This window comes from Lagopus leucura, unplaced genomic scaffold, assembly GCF_019238085.1.
Source record: "Lagopus leucura isolate 7727_CA_CO unplaced genomic scaffold, USGS_WTPT01 Super-Scaffold_73, whole genome shotgun sequence".
Lineage (NCBI taxonomy): Eukaryota > Metazoa > Chordata > Aves > Galliformes > Phasianidae > Lagopus > Lagopus leucura.
In genome coordinates this window covers 51,396,469-51,414,361 of record NW_024962252.1, presented here as the reverse complement: position 1 = coordinate 51,414,361, position 17,893 = coordinate 51,396,469, and the positions used below count along the sequence as shown (strand labels likewise).

The 17,893-nt window shown below is 40.2% G+C and overlaps 1 protein-coding gene across 1 annotated transcript in view; it reads right to left on the bottom strand.

The window, feature by feature from the left end:
* AIG1 (androgen induced 1) overlaps nucleotides 1–17,893 on the bottom strand; it is a 118,713-nt gene that overhangs the window by 13,443 nt on the left and 87,377 nt on the right. The gene's annotated exons all lie outside the window — the stretch shown is intronic.

The window sequence follows — 17,893 nt, the reverse complement described above, 5'->3', positions numbered from 1 at the left end:
TAAAAAATGTAAAGACAACTTCTTGATGGTTACCAAGAAAAGGTAAAATGACTCTATAAAGCAGGTCAATAACCCGAGTGCTTAATATTGCTTCTGTAACATCCAATTATTTGAGATGGCAGAGGAAAACTCAGTGAGCAGAGCATGCTTTTCATATTGGCCAAGAATACAAGGGGAATGTTCACTATGTGGAACCAGGATGCGGCATGAAGGGACATGTCCTAAAGGAACTGGGTCTCTGTCCCAGCTCAGCCCTGCAATAGCTCTGTGATCTTTGCCAAATCACTTTAGTTATTTTGACCATTCGATACAAGAGGCAACGCACTTGATTTTCAGAGGCTCTAGGCATGAACAATGCCAAATGAATGAATATAAACATTGGTGTTTAATGCTTCTGAGAATTAGGCTTAAATGTATCTCAACCTGGGGTCTTGAAAGCAGGACATATTTTCAAACGATAGCCTCAATACCTTTGTTCCTCCATCTGTAAGGTGGGAACAGTTATCTTTTTTTCGGAAAAGTGTTGTGAATCCTAGTTTGTTAGTTGTGCAAAATGGTTTTAGATTCCCAAATGAAACATATGAAAGTCTATCTCAGTTGCAGCTGGGATGGAATTATCTTCTTCAGAGTGTCTGGTGTGATGCTATGTTTTGGTTCTATGAGAAAAACAATGTTGATAACACACTGACAGCTATAGTTAGTGCAGAGACAAGGCCATTTGCAGCAAAGAGCCCAAGTAGCTGGGAGGGAACAGAATTAGGACAGCTGACTTAAACTGGCCAGAGGGATATTCTATACCATATGACATCAAGTGGAAGGAGTTTTGAAGGGGGTGGGAGTTCATCTCTCTTCTGCTTCTCGGTGAGCTAGCTGGACTTTGGTCAGGGGTGGCGTTATATATGTTGTTATATACATTGATACATACATACATATTTGTTGTAATTATTATTCTTTTCTCTGTTCTGGTAAATATTGTTCTGACAACCCACAAATTCTATGTTGTTTTTCTTAACTCTCCCCCATCCCACTGGGAAGAGGGAGAGAGAACAAACAACTGTGTGCCGCTCAGCCGCCTGCAGGGTTAAACCACAACAAAGCCAAAGCTATAAAAACCATTTTCAGCCACTTGTCTTTATTCAGCTGTGAAAGTCCTTATTTTGTCATTTTTCCATACACATTCCCTATACTGTCCCTTCTGAGAAGGTCTGTTCATCCAATTAATGTCAGCAGAATGAAAAATTGCATCTAGCCTGCCCCAACACTTGACATCTAGATCTCAGAGTGCTGGCAAGCATGAAAATATACATCAGCACAAGCATGTAATGAAAAAAAAAAACCCATAATTTCTGAATATAAAGCTCACCTATAACTGGCATTACTGGGGAGTCTAGAAACATATCCTGCTGTGCCACCTTGCACACATATTGTGTGTGGAAAAGGTTTTGACTTGTGTTGGCTATAATCTGCCATTAAATATTAGATGGGGACATGTAATTCTGGGGAGTGATGGAGGGCTGGACTGGTGAGTTTGTAGTAGTCACAAGAAAAAGAAGGCAGGATGGACATGAAATAGCATTATCTCTGAATGGATAATAGATTCAAATGAGAGGAAACAGAGTGGGGGTACTGAGCCTTTAACAAGCGTGGAGAAGGAAGAACTGTTTGGCTGGGAAATGATAAGATGATGGAAGTGCTCTGGCTCACAGATGTAACATAATTTGAATTGAGTATCTGCTCTGATTTTCACTACATTTGTAATTAATGACTGGCATTTGGAGAATGTCAGGTGGATAATACAGCAGTTAGGGGAGCTTTCAATACCTTCATCTTTTAACAACTTCTTCACCCCCATCCCTTTAAACAGCATAGAACAGCATCAACGGAATGCATGGATATTTTACAAGAGGTCAGTGAGAGAGGTGCCACTATTAGAGGAGAGGTCTATTGATGGTGCAGTACCTTCAGAGTCCATTAAAAGGGACTGACAGCAATGCAAGACCTGAAGATTCACTTCTAAGCTTGTGCATCTGGATAATAAAGGTCTCTAGACAGAGAACAATATTTCAGGCATAGCTCCCAAAGCCACACAGCACTAGGCTGCTCAAATGTCTCCTGCCCCGGCTCCACAGCCTCTTCAGAGGTGCAAACAGAAGGCAACAAAGACTTTCAAATCCAAAAATCACCCTTGATTACTCCTGTATCGTGTATTCCTGTGATCCAGCTACTTAGTCTTAACTGCTCTTAACATGCATGATGACTGCAGAGCTTCTGAACTGCATTTCACAACTGAAATGTTTGTCACTTCAGGTACTTCTTGCCGATGTGCTCTTCACTGATGATAACAACTCAATAGCTTGCCAATTAAAAAGTAGTTAAAATAATTTCACTAACAGCTGTCTAAAACAGAATTCTTTTCTTCATTCCTTTCTTTTGTGGTTATATAATAAAAGAGGTCATTATTTTCCTAAATTCTGCCCTTTTCTAAAGGTAAGGAAAAAAGAGGATAATGAGCTATAGCACAGAAGAGTTCATGTACAAAACACTGTCAAAAAGCACAGTGCAATTACAAGTGTGAGGATTAAAAACAGACATGTATCTTTAATGTCAATGAATTACAGCAAATGTATCTGCAAACACTGCAGTTCTAAAAATCCACACTTCAGTTTTAAGCAGTTCTAGTGAAACTGCCACTTAAAAAAGCTATTTCAGATTCTTTACCCCACATTCAAGAAAGACCTAAAATTCCTTTTCTTACATCTCATCTTATTCAAACCTGAATTTAAAAAACGCAATCTTTTGCAAGCAGGGATACCTACAGTCAAACAGAACCGTCTCGAAACACTCTGGGGCTGTAAACATCAAACACGAATCAGATTGATCCTGGACAAAGGCCTAGGAAATGTGAGTAGGGCTCAAATGCACTGGAGTGAAACCCACCAGGAACAGGAAAGCTGCAGAAGGCCAGAAATGCCACACCCTCTATCTTTTTTTGCCACTTGACTTCTAAACAAACACGGACAGCTGGAAGTTGATGATTACACAGAAAATAACATTGATGCTTCCTTGTTCTGTTTGTTAAAGATCATGAAACGCTGACCAAAGATGCCCAACTTGTATCTCGTTGACTGATCCCATTCAATCATTGTCATGCTTGGTACAGTCCTGGGAAGGACAGCAGAACATTTCTCACCTTGCTCGTCAAATAATCTCTAGGGGCTTACTTAAGGGAAGTATTAGGAAGTTCAAATAACAGGGAGGCTTAAATAGCGAGAATGATTAGCCACCGTAGCAGAAGCTGAGATTTGGCACCATTTAAAATCTTAAAGGGTAGCTTTATAATTAGAGTATAATGGCTAGTACAATACGATAAAGGTAGTAAACTGCTAGTACAAACAAGTAATACTACAAGGGTAAGACATTTTTATTACCACCAAAAAAAAAAGAGAGAGGAGAGAGAGAGAGAGAGAGGAGCTTTCGCAGCTCAATATGACTGCTAGGTTTTCAAGCAAACCTTCTCTGCAGAGCAGAAAACTGTAATTTCTTCCCCATTTTGTACTTATTCCTCAGTGCTGCTTCCTGAGGTTTGGTCACCTAGAAGGGAGGAAGACATTTGAGTTGCTGAACCTTCACCTACTGGTAACAATGCATGAACATAGAGAGGAGTCAGGTTGGTTCATGGAACCCAGGTGAAATTTGCAGGAAGGATATCACATGGGAAATCTGATCCAGAAAACACTCTGGAGACTGACTGCAAAGGAGCAGCCTCCGAATAAAGCTGAAATAGCACACTCTGCAAATCCCAGCCGGCAGTTGGGTCAATCCCCCAAACCACTGCGACTGCTTTCTGAGGGAAACTGCTTGAAAGGCATGCTCACTAACGAGTCTTCAAAAAGTACTTCTAAAATATGCCCCATCCTTCACATGTATATATGTGCCTAATGACATATTAGACTAGAAAGTCACATTACAGATAGGCTGCGCAGCTGAAATATTGGCTTGACAAACTGAGATTTGATTGAGGACTGTACTTCTCCATTCTAGGAGTTGCAACTGCAACAGGTAGCTGAAAGAAGAGATTTTATGCAAATGAAGTGCATTAAGAATGAGTTCTGTAATAATCTTTAGACAAACTAAATGCTTGATCTTGAAAGCCTAATTGTATGCTTTATCTTCCAACTAACAAGTGCTGTTTTTTTTATCACTGTTTTCATCAGTACTTTGCCTAGCCTTTTTTCGTCCCCTAGCTGTGTTTTGAGAATTTTGAAGCTTTTTAAAAGGTGCTAAATTGATTGCTTTGTGTATTAGTACCCATCCTTGGCAGAACCCATGGCAGTGTGATCTTCCCACTAATTCACCCAGTCCTGAACTGCGAAGACTGTAAGAATAACCCTTACGACCAGCATCAGTAGGGTGCTATTGTTCCCTCTTTTTCTGAGCTCCCAACCAGATTGTGTTGTTAAATATCTGCTGTGTGTCAGAGTGAAGCAACCCATCTGCATCTCCTTACTGCCAAGGAGTTTGTGCAACACCTTGAGATTAAAGGCGTTACAGAAATAATCAACAAAATAACCCATTCTTCTTAATTTAAAATCACAACCAGTGCATTAATCCTAGAAATCATTACCAGTAGACCTAGAAATATCAACCGTTGTAATCAGCACCATTTGTAGTTTAATAGCAGTAATAAAGCTGCTTTTTCTGCTTGCTCCTGTTGGGAGTAAAATGGAGAACCAGATCAGAAGCAGGTAAAACAAGAGGCATGATCATGATTTAGTTGTTGAGAAACTTCTGTGAAAGGAACAGCTGGCAAGTGAGTATTTATGTGTCAGCTGAAGGATGATACCTTCCACCAAGGCAGCCTAATCCATAAAGAGAGCAGCAGGATATCAGAACTGGGTGCATAATAAATGGGAATCCTTGAGTGAGTCTGAATCCTTCTTAGAAGGAAAGCTCTGGTAGCACTTATCCTTTTACAAATGAGAAATTATGACTTAACTGAGACACACTGATGCACAGGATGCACTCCAAGGCAGCCACAGACAACTCATTTATTATTATTGTAGGTTGGAGAAAGGAAGAAGTATTCAGTGATCTAAACAAAGACTAATATCATATAATGCCACAAAACACACAAGAGTCAGATATAAGCATTTGTAATCAATCAATATAAGAGTGTTGAGGTCTTTGAAAAGAATATTAACACTTCCTTTTCAGTGATACCCCCTCTTTCTCTTTTCTGTAGATAAATACAGTGGGCATGGTATATCTTACTTAACCTGACTTGTACAATTTTATCCACATGTACCGAATGTTCACAGGTTTGTTCTCCTTGTTTCTGACATATGCAGTATATACTATATAATGAAACAGCACTGTCAGTCTGATCTCACCCCTGTGACTGTATTATGCCAAGGAGGCTATATTTAGGTGTTTATCTATAGAATTTCCACAGTGCCAATCAAAAGTGTTACAGATTCATCCCGCACTTTGGGTCAGGATATCCGTTTTGCAGAAGGGGAGGACAGATGGAAAGCACCGCTCAAGGTCACGTAGGGTAACTATGGAGGAATGAAGGACTCCATCAGGTCCAGTCCAGGACATCAGCCTTATTTTCTTTACCTCTGTATAATTCAATATGACTGCTTTCAATGCATGTCACGTACACAGACATCATTAAAACACATGTAAAGTACAATGTCATACAAGTCACCCCTTTGCTGGGATCCCTTAGTCAGGCTTTCTGTTCCTTCAGTGATACACCCAAGCTCCCTACCCAGCTCCCAGCTGCATGCCCCACGTTACCCTTTGCAGACTTTTATAATACGAAGGCAACCAACACAGCTCAGCTTCTCTGTATTAAGCTGTAGCTGATCAAACTCAGTGAGCCCTAGTTTACTTTCAACCTCAAGTCCTTATTTTTGCCACAAATCACTAGATAAAATGTGCCACTAAGGCTAGCAGTATTAGGCAAATTATTTTTCTACATATTTTGTTCAGCTTATTTGCCTCTTACCGGTTAAACCATTTGCCCCAGGACTTCTTAATCTATCATTTACAAAAAGGTTTATCCAGGCAAAGAAGTATTTCCTTGTCTCTTACAATTATCCTTAAAATGAATGTTTATAGTTATATATACAGACTTACATGTATCACAAAGATTTAATTTGCATTAATGATTGCCGGGTGTTTATGCAGGTCGTGTTGAAGAAGAGCTAGTAAATTCATTAAGCTTCATCTATTCCTAGCACAAATGTCACTAAAGAAAGCTTGCAGATGTACTTTAGCAATGGTTTAAAACAATTTTATTCATATGGAAAATAGTATTCCCCTTGTTGAAAAGCCAGCTCCTTCCATATCGTGAGTTCAGTTACACAGGCCTCAAAAGGAAAAAATAATTTGTATCAAGATGCTCTCTAAATCTCCTCAACTGACTTGAAAAGTTTATCTATAAATTAAATGCACCGTGTCACATTTCAGTGTTCGGCCTTCTCCCACTGCAAGTGCTAAGGCTTTCACAGAAGGATATTTTTGGCATCATGATAGCAAAAGGATCCTCTTTCTAACCTGAAGACTTTGGACTTTGAGTCTGTCTCTGGTCCAGGACTGATTATTGCTTGTCCTGGGCTTCAGGCCAGTGGGGAAGAAATTTCACATTTGGGAAAATCAAGAATCCATTTTTTTGCAATTTCTTTTTCAAATGGTGGTTCTTTGATGCTATTCAGAAATTTAAAATCTTGGAAGTGGTTACTGAAGGAGCTGGATTTATTGGGTGTCGTGCAGGTGAGGTAGCCAAAGGTCAGATTTTGGTCTATCCCATGGTAACTGCAACTTATCTGCAACTTGATTCAGACAGTGAGGGAGGCACTGGCATGTGCAGGAGCACTGGGAAGTGAGGTGGGTTTGCAGGGAAGGCATGGAGTGGGGCCCTGCATTTATTGGGGGACAGCAAGTGTGGCTGGAAACCTTGTTAAGAGGGAAGTGAGCCTGTGCAGGAAAGTCGAAAAGATAGACAGAGGTACATCCTTTCCTGAGTGTCTTCTGGAGCTGCCTCTCATCTGCAAAGGAGGCAATTAAGCAAAAAGACCAGGGAACATCCTGAACTCAGGTCTTCTGTCACAAAAACACACTGATGTTCCTTCCTTATTTTACTCTACATGATATTATTTAGGAGAACCACTGCACTTCAAATGCAATTAGTCCTAAATGCTATTGTTCATGTTAAAACAATTCTTATTTGATTGACAGTAAAAGCCTACACACCATAGTAAAAGCAGCAATGTCAGACGCAAAGGCATTACAAAATCTATAAGCTGACCCTTTAAAACCTGACTTGAACCATCAGTCTTGACTTTTGAGACTAGTTACAATAGTGCTTCATCCAAAAAGCATTAGGTTAACGCTGGATCAGGCAATGTTGCCAAACACACCCTGGCATAATTAATCAAGAATATTTCAAAACCAGATCACCTCCAAGAGGTTACTGATTTCCTTTCACAACACATTTTCCTTATGAGGTGCTACAATGCTATGTATCTGAGATGTGCTGGCATGTATTTTTTAGTGACTAAGGCTTGATCTATCTTCCTGGACTCCCGCCACCAGTGCACTGACATCTGCAACTACTCATGTTTGACAGTCTCATGTTTGAGCTATGTGGCTTCCAAGTTGGACGGGATTAGAATGGGAGACTTTCTGAATACTTCAAATGTAATTGAAAGCAGATAAATACAAGGGTCTCAAGAGGGTGGCACACTTTGTACAAATGGTATCACATTAAATCACACATACACATGCTTAGAATGAGAAAGATTGCAGTGTTAACCAGCACAGCATGCAAGAAAGTGTTTGTCCCTGTTCTAAAACATGTATGAATCCTGATAATGTCCCATCTTTCAGAATTCCAAATAAGCTGCATAGCTGAAGTGTGGTTTGGACAAGCATGCAAATGTACACATTTGTAGGAGAAGATAAATGTAAGTGGAGACTGGCAGGTGTTTTGCCTTTTGTTTATGCTTGAACTAAGGCACTCAAGTCTTCTGTGAGCCATCCCTGCTATATGATGAGAGCTGAAGACAACCACACATCACATAATCTCAAGATTATTGTGTAAAATGTCAGCAAATAAAAAATATTTTCTCTTAAAGCAAAATTCAACTACATTCTTTACACAAAACATATTTTTATTCACCCATTTTTCTTGGCAAATGTGAAATATTTATCGTGAATATCCTCATCTGTAAAAGTATGTTTGTACATACTAAATACTGTAAGATAGAGGACGTAAATAAAACCAGTGTTAACACTGTTGTACAGTTTATCTTTTATTTTTCCTTTCTTTTTCAGATTTTGAACTCTGCAAAATCAAGCAATCTCACTTTAATGCAGATAATGCAGAGCTTGATAATCTCTTCTAATGGGAAACAGACAGCTATTTCCTGCTGTCAAATACTGATCTGAAGATCACAGTGATCAGAAGCACAAGAGGATTGTCATATTGAACGTATGTGATGTCTAAGGGCTTTATGACAATCAGGTTGCAGTGGACCTGTGGCACCCACAATATTAAAGCTATTAGTTTCTCTGTGTTGTCTTGTAAAACCTGACCTGACTTTTTCTGTTCACTTTAACCATGATGCGTGTGGTTCTGCTTCCCTCCCTTGCTGCCTCCAGACAGGCTGCTCTCAGTAGGTGATTCTGCATGCCTTTTCTATTTCAGATGTGGAAAGGGAGGAGCTAGAGATGAGATGCAGTTCTACCAGTTTATAGCATTCTTCCGAGCAAGAAGAGAAACAGAACCAGCACATGTGTAAAGGTTAGTGGTAGATGAGGGGAAGAGGCTGCATGTAGAGGAGTGGTCCTGTTGAACGTGGTCTGAGAAGTTTTTCAGTTTGGTGATAACTGCAGTATTGTGATGCACTTTTGCAGTATCAGAAATCTTACCCATATTTCCCTACTGCTACAGGGATTCAAGACAGAACTTCCTTTGCAGCACGTGCTCATACAACTGTAAAATGAGGCAGCTGTAAAGTTTTGGTTCTCTAAGATGTAAGCAGAAAAGGAGAACTGAACTGCCTTGCCCTCCAGGAAAGTCTCCACTGTGCACTTCAGAAATTCCTTTTGTTCAGACCCAAAGTATTTTCTAAGCACAACATAGCCCTGTAATTGTTACCATTTTGTAGCTCAGGACCAGAGAGATGATAGGAAGGCATCAGTTCTGCTTGCAGTTTCCTCATAATTAATGATCACATTGCATGTGATTGTATGTTTGAGATGGGAGATGCCTTTCAGGTGGGAACAGACTGGCCAGTCACAAGATGTCTGTCATGTTATCTCTAACTTTGTTTTGTTGCAGCTGAAATACTAAAAGTACTGGAAGAACTGCAGAGTAAAGCCTCACAAACACGAATGACTGCTACAGATATTTGTTGAAGAGACAGACCAACAAACCTGACATGCCAAACTACTAGTTACACAAGGGCCTTGCAATGAGGAATAGCATCTGATGGGAAAGGGAAAACACGTTTGATTAAGAGCACCCTAGATTCGCAGCAGCAATGTTTTTCATCTGAAGGGCAATTGAAGATTGACCTTACTGCTAATGGAAGAACAAGAGAACCCAACTAAGGTCCTGGCGTGGGAACTAGAGTGGCCGATGGGATGGGCACAGAAAGTGAGTTAAGATGACCTGCTGAAAAAAAACAGGTTAGTTGAGAAAGGCTGGTTAAGACCTCCATGTTCAGAAGCAGAGCAGCAGCCACAGCCACCTCAGCTGCACAAGCTGAAAGACATATCTGGATCTGCAAAAGCTAGGACAACCAAGTGTGAAGAGTACATGGTAGAGAAAGCAAGGATGGAAGCTACTCAGCCAGGCCTGACAAGGAAGACTGAATTAAGGACATTGCAAAGGCATGCCTTGAGGAAAATACTTACCTAATGCTCTTGACTTATTATCACTAGCTTCCTCATGTTACGTTTGTTTTTTAATCCCACCAGTAAGGGTGCCATTGCTTTAAGCCCTGGGAGCCATAGCCTCCAAGTAGCTAAGCACTGCTTACTAGGGACGTGCACATGTGTAATTCACTTCTGCAAATATCTATGTGGGGTCCTGACCAGTGCTATTTTCAGCAAGAGCAACAAAATGATTGAACCTGGCCCATTTTACTGGCAACAGCACTTGATAAATGGGTTACATGATGTAGGTTGATGCTAGACTGTGAACTTTGGTCCTTTTGTTCCTCCTCCTCTGCTGCAGCTACAACACATTCTTAGTGTGCTACTACACTTCACACCGCAAAAGTGTCTGGCTGTAGACTGGTATTAGTATTTTAATTACTTGACATGTTAGCCTACAAAACTGTGGGGTCTTTTTGTTATCTTTTTAGCCCTAAACTTACTTCTTAAAGCTCTCTCTTAAAGCTAGAATAAAATTAAAACATCAGGAAAAGATTGGCTTATGAATAAAATGTCTAATACCTGCTGAACTACGAAGAAAGGCTCAAAACTATACTATGGTACTTCAACAAAACCTAAACTTTAGACAGGAAACTCCAGTATATGCATAGCACTGCCTTCTTATCTCAGGAATAAGAGTTATCAATTTACCATGTTGCCATTTTAACACAAACAGAAAAATAAAAACAAAACCAAAAAACTCAGACCTTTCAACAAATGGGCAAGAAGCACTCTGAGAGCCTAGATAACCCCCAGCCACTATGTGATCAGCAGGGATTACCATAATATAACTCCTTATGATGAAGATATCCTTTAGTTTTATTAACAATTAGAACTTTCGATTGTCACTATGCTCTATAAAAAATTCCATTTAACCTTTACCTCATTTCTGTAGAAAGGAGAACGAAACATACGTAAAAATACTTTCTTGGTAAAGAAGTGCACAAAGGGAATCTTGTCTACAACAGAGGAAAAGATCCACGATGGGTTTTGTTCTGGAATGTGACTGGGCCCAGCCCACATCACCACACCTCTTGGATGTCAGGAGGTCAAGCTCGGAAGAGTCCTGGTGTGAGGTCCACAGCTAGACCAGGGCCTGAAGGTATTGACCTCATCCATTCAAGGGAGCGGAAGAAAATCACGTGGATAAAATCCAATAGTTTCAACACCCAATGAAAGTACATTATTTAAAATAGTTTTATCAAATATGAGTGCATCTGTCTCTGTAAACGTAAACGTAGACATTCTAGAGGAAACACAAAAAAGCCAGATGAATATCTGGGCTGCTGCTTGAGAAATTTATTCTTGTTCTGACCTCTCCCTCCTGTTGAAAGGAGAGAGCAGCTGGGAATTAAAACTAATGGTCATCAGCTCCAGGGCAACTTTAGAAGGGGCCATGAATGTAAGACCAGGTTTGCAGTATGCATCCCAGTGACTCGTGTGATTGGGATTCAAGGATTCATGGCATGCTTTCAGCTAGGCATATCTTTGGAAGCAGAAAGGACGTAACAATACATTAGGGAGCCAGGCAGATCACTGTACTACTTGGGAAGGAGTTCCTGGAGTGTTTCCAATCTCCCCTTCCTAAGAAAAGTCACAACACATTTAGAAATAACCACAAGACTGAAAAAGTTAATAGAAACTGGCACTTTGGTATCCTTCTCCAGCAATACTGGTGGATGACCTCATGGTGGCTATGGATGAACCACAAACCTTAGTGCCATCTGCACAGCCATTCACTCCCACACAAGAGCAGGGAGCCTGGCAAACAGCAGCCAGCCTCTGGTACTCCTGTAATGCAGGGAAACGCTGTGTTTTTAAAGAGAACAAAGTGATCAAAACTGTAAGTGATTTGCACACATTACATGAGTGCCAGCACTAAGAACTGCCCCTTGATTCTTCAGGAAACCACCTCTACTGATCACTCCCCTTCACCAAGCTAAAAGAAAGCTGTCCCACTCTGCCCAGAGGAGAAGTAGCAGCGAGTGAGGCAGAGTAGCTCTCTCTCAACAGAGCCCCATGCAAGGGCAGGTGGGGGTGCCCTGAATTAACAGTCAGGTATGAATTTACTGGTTAGAAGAGCTGGTGACCTCTCTGGTGCAGAGTGAGAAGAACTCCCCACTCTCCACCACATACGCTGGTGGAAATAGAGAGTTCTTCAATGTATGTTAAAGGAGATAGATTGTTTGTTCTTTTTTTTTTTTTTTTTTGCCAAAGAGTGGGGAGTTCTTCTCACTCTGCACCTGAGAGAGGTCACCAGCTCCTCTAACCAGTAGATTCATACCTGAGTGTTAATACAAAAATATATTTTTGAGAAATGAAAGCAGTGTGGATTCAGGTTTGCTTTAACCTTGAAAGAAAAAAAACATTTACAAGAAACAACTCTATTTTTCCTCTTAAAATGAAAACAAATAATTAAAGCATTTATTTGTTTTCAACTGAAAAGCCATTTTTCATTAAAAAGTAGCCTGAATTTAGTATGTGACCAGTGCTGGTGGTAAAATAATTGAACAATAATATCGAAAAAATGTCACAGTGTCTACTAGAATTCCTTCATCTAGTGGGACTGAAATACAATTTAAATAGGAGAAAATATTTGGAAGACCTTGCTAAAAGTCATTTTTCATCAAAGACGTTAGCACTCTATTTGTCAAAGCATTTAGAAAGCTCCTTAATTCCGCTGGATTCATTGCTAACACTGCTGACTATGTTGGGACAGTAACAATCTCCCATTTAATAAGAAGCCACATTCTTTCATTTTGGGTGAGGATTTGCAAATGGCAGACTATTCACTCATTTATATATTCCAGATGTATTTAATAGTCTTCAAGCTACTTGGGGCTGAAAATGAGGAAACAAAAAGTAGATTAACTAGAATATGGCAACAGTTTTCGGTATATTATACCATGCTTTCTGTTCCCTAGGGAGTCTTAAATCACTTAAACCACCATTTTGGTCCCTTGGTGGTATTGAGAGTAGGGAAACCTCTAGCAGTGATTTCATTCGGGAAGAGTCATCAATACCTGAAGCATTCTTTCTCTAACTTTTACCTGTCTTTCCCCTACAAAATTTCTCTTTACCTTTCTGCTTCCAGCCTCATATTGTCTGGGTGCTGCTCTGCTCCTCTATTTGCACTACATTCCCTGGCTCATCCTTCTTAATGCTCTGCACCAGTACCAGCTACGTGTGAAGCTGCCTCGTCATTCACAGCCACAGCAAGAAGCAGAATTTCTAAACACAGGGCAGCTATTAAGTCCTCCTAGGAAAAAAGCTCACGGAAGCTGAAGAAGAAGCATTCTTGGTTAAGGATGCTCAGGATTAAAACGTGAGAGGAAATTAAATGGTGAAAAACAAAAAACCAAATCTACCAAGCACCCTCAGGGAACATAAAAGCAGGGAGGCAAAGTGCAGAATCCATCTTAAGAGGCAGTTCTCACTATTAATACAGCACAAACTATTTATGCTCCCTGCTTACTTCTCAATGAGAGATGGGCAAGTTACCTTGCATCACAAGCAGGCATGTGTGAGGCGAAAGTATACAGACAGACAGAGCAGATGGAGAACATATGAGTCAAAGCGTGTTCTGTAAACAGACATTACAGAAGAAGATAGGTGGAATAAAACTACTTTTTATTAAGTGCTCTAAGCCTATTAATTTAGTATTAGGAAACAGTCCTCGTAAGGAACTCCAAAATATTTGTTTAACTGATTACTTACTGATATAAGGTTCGGGAATCCACACTATAAGATGAAAGTTCAACACTGATAATGATGTTTGTGTAGGATGTATCTTAGCCTAGAGGCTGACACAGTCTGAATACATAACATACGAGCTGTGCATTTCAAAGTGAAGATACACAGCTTTCCAGCATTTTCTCATTTCAGTTTCAGCTTTTCATTCTCCCTCAATCTCTTCTTAAGGCAGAATGAAACATGGTGAAAGTTCCTGGATATCACTTCTTTTTCTTTTTCTTTTTTTTTTTTTTTGCCTTTAGTGATATGAAAAAGAGAAAACAGGAGAAAGATAAAATGAGAGGAAGAAAACCCATAATGGTAAAAGTCCAAAGCACTGAAATTTAAGTTCCAGTGAAAAAACAGAGATTTCAACAACTATTATGAAAAATAAGTTTCCTCTTGAAGACAGATTTTTTTTGGTCAGATATAACTTTTAATTATTAAGTTTTAGAAACCTTTCAATTATAAAATGCTATCAGTACAAACATTCAAAAAATTCAAACAAGTTACATAATAGACTTCAATTATAGCCATCATATGTAGATACATTAATATATCTTATCTGTATAAAACTTCTAGCATTTACAGCTAACAACTCAGCAATCTTAAAATGTCAAGTACCTGCAAAATAACATGCTGTTGTTTTCACCATAAGCACATACGTATAAGAACTATGTGGATTGTCTTAAGATCCCTGATGAAGTATCCTGGTTTCTAGAACTACTCTAGCAGAAGGAAATCTGCTGCAAGTTTTTATTAAAGCCTATGTTTAACTACCCTGTAAATGTACGTGTCTTTTGGCAGGTCAGGCTTCCACACAAAGATGAAGTCCTCTAAGATTCACTCTGCTTTCCTTCCTCTTTCCTCATGTTTGAATTCTGATGTTTGCTTGCTGACAGGATGAGTTAATTCCGAGTCAGTGTTGCTATATTTTACCTGCCTGAAGAATGGCCAGCAGAGAGGGCCTGTTTTATTTCCTTGAAAGCAATGTTGCCATACTATTATATTGCATTTGATAGCTAGATGACTCTTCCAGTCCATGTAGAACTAAAAACAACCGGCCACTCCATGGCTCAAACAATCTTTTTTCACAATGACTGGATTACCTAAACCACTTAGATAACCTTCATGCAGTTTAGATATACAAGAGAATTTCGTATAACCACTGTTTTCTGCCAAATGTTATTTTTTAACACTTCCTCCTATGAATCCTAAATCAGTTTTTGTTATTCATCTCACTAACCGTTCATGGATGAATGGCAATTGCTGAATGTCTTAGAAATAACACCTTGAAAATGTCATTCAAATCAATTTTTTTAACAGCATGAGAGGCTAGGAGGTAATTTGCACTTCTTTCATAATAATATTCTATAAGAGGTTCTGTAGTCATCTGCCTTCCTCCGCCTCCTCCAAAAAAGTAAAGGATTATAAATTCATTCTCATTTAGTGCAGCCAAATGTAACAGGCTGAGAAAAACACTACAGACAGAATATACTATGAAGACTGGTAAGCTGTGAGAAAAACCACCTCCACCATTGCCCCTAAATTAACCTGTTCCCTTTGCTCACCAGGCGCTGAAGGATTCTGTAATGCAAGCCTGGAAAGTTTCCTTCCTTCCGTATAGAGCACCCTATGTGCCAGCAGCTCCACAGCTGTCCAAGCCCACACCTTGAATGCTGCCTCCTTCTAACAAGAAGATCTCAGAGCCCTGAGTCTCCCCAAATGTCACCCACACATGCACAAATCCAGCCAGAGTCTTTCTTCCTGAAAATTCCACTGGTGTATACATCTTAGGGGTTCAGTGATCCTCTCCTGAGTCTCAGATGCTAAAACAGTACTATTGCAGCTCTCCCCTGTCTCTAAAACAAGTACAGATTCAAGGCCCAACGCTGGGGTAAACAGATTAGAGATGCTATGGCTAAATGACTGCTCTGTCCTTTCAAGTGTCAACTGGGCAATGAGGAGATACCAGCTAAGAAACTGATAATGTTAGACCAGTCCTGCATCTGACCTTTGAGATCAGTTTCTGGTATTGGTACCATGTCACAAAAGCATCCTAAATCAAAGCAAGAGAGAGGAATGAGTGAAGCAACCAAAACCAAACCATCTCTTTTCATAGTCTACTTAAACTACTGAGAGCAGGGATAAAAAATACTACATCTTTCCTCTAGTCAGACATGCAGACGAGGTGCCTTCCTGTAAGTCAGTTACTTTCAGGCAAAACCTCTGATAAATCTTATAGCTAAGTGTGGACCCACTTTTTAGCATGACACTTGAACCTAAGCTCTTTGCTTCTTGTGACTTCATAGGAAGGATGCTGGCACCACACAGCCAAGGACACTCAAATTCCCCTCAAGGTGGGTGCTGCATAATTTCTCTCTTACTTCACATGCAGAACAGCGTGCACTTGCCATGAGACCTGGCCTTGCAGGATTTCTGGAGAGCTGGCAAAAATTCTGCTGTATTTTGGTGCTCCCCTAGACCTCCTTGTTGGAAAAGTTCAGTGCTTTTTCAGTTTGAGGAAAGATTATTCTTCCCTTCCATCACACCTGGAAGAAAAAAAAGCTGAGTTGCAAGCCAAAAAGCTCCAATTGAACCATTCTGAATTCCGTTCTTTAGCACTGTCCACAATGTTTTTGACAGTCTTCAATAAAGGCCTCATGAGCCCACTTCATGCTCACCTGGTAAGGCACCCTTGCGGTGCCTTGTTACCCATAGCTTGAGCATCACTGTGCAGCATCCCTCAAGAAAGACGTACCCTAGGCAGAAAGGGAACTTCTCCTGTGCTGAGTTTCTGGGCTGCTGCAGGGATAGTTGTGACCGTCAGGCAGGTCAGGGAAGCTTCAGAGCTGCCTGGGATGACAGTAAAACTTTCACCCTTTCCTGATGTATCAGGAATAATTTTTAAAGTGAACAGCTCAGCTCGTGGTGTTCAAAGGTTTGGACCTACTCATAAAAGCAGTAGAAAATTTAAACTTGCTGTGGTGCTGCCTAGCAGCAATGAAGCTATTGAACTGTTCACGCGGTCTGTGTTTCTGTCCCATTGGAGAACATTTCCTGTTAAAAGTATTTTTGGCATGGCTGCTTCGTTCTGGGCAGGAAGCAGAAAGTCAGCGCATACTTTAACAATCAATTTGCTAAAGAGCACCCCACAAATCAGGTCTCATCTATCTGCTTGCCTTCACATTTCTGCTGGAGCCTCTATAATTAATTTAAACAGATATAAGCACTTCTTCTCCTCTCCTTTTTGATGCTAGTTATTCCAACAAGCAGTGCTCTGAATCTGCAGCAATTTCAAAGGCTTCCGCTCCCTGAACAGAGTGGAGCAGCTGCAAGAACAGTTCTTTGAAGAGGAAATGGCACCCAATGGGACTGGCAAGCGGCTGTGAGCTGAGCTCACAACAGCCCCCAAAGTCCTCAGGAGCATCTGAGGACATCAAAAGAGGAAAGATCCCGGCTGGAAGAAGCCTGAAGAGCTAATTTAAAAGACTAATCCCATCCCCGGAGCTTTCTTCTTATAAGCAGCGTGTCTGGGTGGAACTGTCTTCCTCATATTTGGCTCAGATGATCCCACTCACACTGAAAGCCTGGAAATATAAGGCTACACAAGAGGGGTAGTGGCATTCCTTGTCTACTTATTAAATTACAAATATATTCAATACATGTAAATCTACATAAAAATGTATTCCCGCATATTATTTAAACAACAATTTTATTTATATTAATTTAAATTAGTTAATGTAACTAAGCAAACTACCATATTTCAAAGTGACCATAAATCACTAATAGTACCTCATACATGTCTGATTGCCAAACTGATCTCAACAAAACTGTACTTTTTATGATAGTTGACAAATACGTTCCTGTCATTGACAACATAGCACACACTTTCCTCCTATCCTACTTAAGAAATTTATAGAAAAATTTTGTACCTTTGTTTTTTATACATGGGCTGGACAACTGTCCAAATATCCTGTCTCCTGAAAGTCTGTAAAACCAGTGGCTTATGGATGAACTCAGTAACTGATGTAAATTTCAGGTGCTGATTTAACAGGCTTCAGACTGAATGACAGTGCATTCAGTGAAGCTCTATGGCCCACACCACTCCTGCAGGACTACCATAGCTGAAGTGTAGTTCAAACAGCGGTCAGTTTTAGTGGCAGGCGCATAGACTGAAAGTATTTGACTAAATCCACGTTCTTTTCCA